Consider the following 1,261-nt stretch of genomic DNA (forward strand, 5'->3'; position numbering starts at 1 on the left):
AAAAAGCAGCAAAGATAAATCTTGAGTCTCAAACTCTGTTCGCCTGGATTTGTGGGAAAGCTGAGAGCTGGAAGGCTCTCTCAGCTTGGACAGTAAGGTCATTAAGAGCTTCTCTTAAAAACTGGAGCAGACACAATATTTGTGGTGACCAAAACTGCAAAAAGCACTCCTGAGAAGGTTGCAGATATATCAAGAAACATCAGGATGATGGTGATCGAGATGGTCTTCGAGTTCCTCTCAGCTTGACTAAACTTTAGACAAATTTCTTTCTGACTATAACCCCCTGACCTCCCTTTTCTTAGAGTATTTACTTTAGAAAACTTGTAGTTGTAAATTCTTGTTCTGCCTTTTTAGAAAGTATGTAAATCTTATCTCCATCTCTTGCAAATTCTACAACTCAGGAAATGTCTTTCTCAAGGACCTGGAAACCATCTCTTTAAAACGTAAACATTGGGACCCCTGGTAGCTCAGTAGGTTAAGCATCTGCCTTCGACTCAGGTCATGATCACAAGGTTCCTGGATCAAGCTCCACGTCCGGGCTCCCTGCTCAGCAAGGAGTCTGCTTCTCCCTCTCCCTCTGCCTCTCCCCCTGGCTCATGCTCACTTGCTCTCTCTCTCTGTGTCAAATAAATAAATAAAATCTTTTAAAAATTAAATAAATAAATAAAAATAAAATGTAAAAATTAAAGTAATGCCCTAATCTCCCAGTCTCTGTGGGAGGTCAGAAGCCTAACTTGGATGGGAGTCAATTAGCAAACACAGATGATCTCATCAGGAAAACATTTATAAACTCGGGAAAAAAATCCGTGCATTCTACCTATACCATTGATCGACTTCCCCACAATGTAGTCCAAGACTTTTCCACTAACTCACTCCAGCACTTTAAACCCCTCCATCCTTTGTTATAGCAGAAATGATTATCCAGACTTGGTCTGTGTTCTCTCCCCTGTAGCTGGCAATAATATTGGAATAACATCAACTTCTGTATACTTGTCTGGTGCAATTTTTTTTACTTTAACAATGGGTAATTAGCTCTGGAAGGATACCAAACACATACTTAGGAGAAATGTGCTTGAGGAAAAATAAGTGAAAAAATAACTAAATATTTATAACCAAGCCTTCTTGTTTTTTAATACTTGCAATGTCATATTATATAACATTTTTAGAGGTTATCATTTAAAAACTGTTCAATTCCATTTAGAGATCTAATTCTGCCTGGGGCTCCATGCAGGGTGGAGCCTGCTTGGGATTCTCTCTCTCC

This window comes from Zalophus californianus, chromosome 14 (genome assembly GCF_009762305.2).
Source record: "Zalophus californianus isolate mZalCal1 chromosome 14, mZalCal1.pri.v2, whole genome shotgun sequence".
Classification (NCBI taxonomy): domain Eukaryota; kingdom Metazoa; phylum Chordata; class Mammalia; order Carnivora; family Otariidae; genus Zalophus; species Zalophus californianus.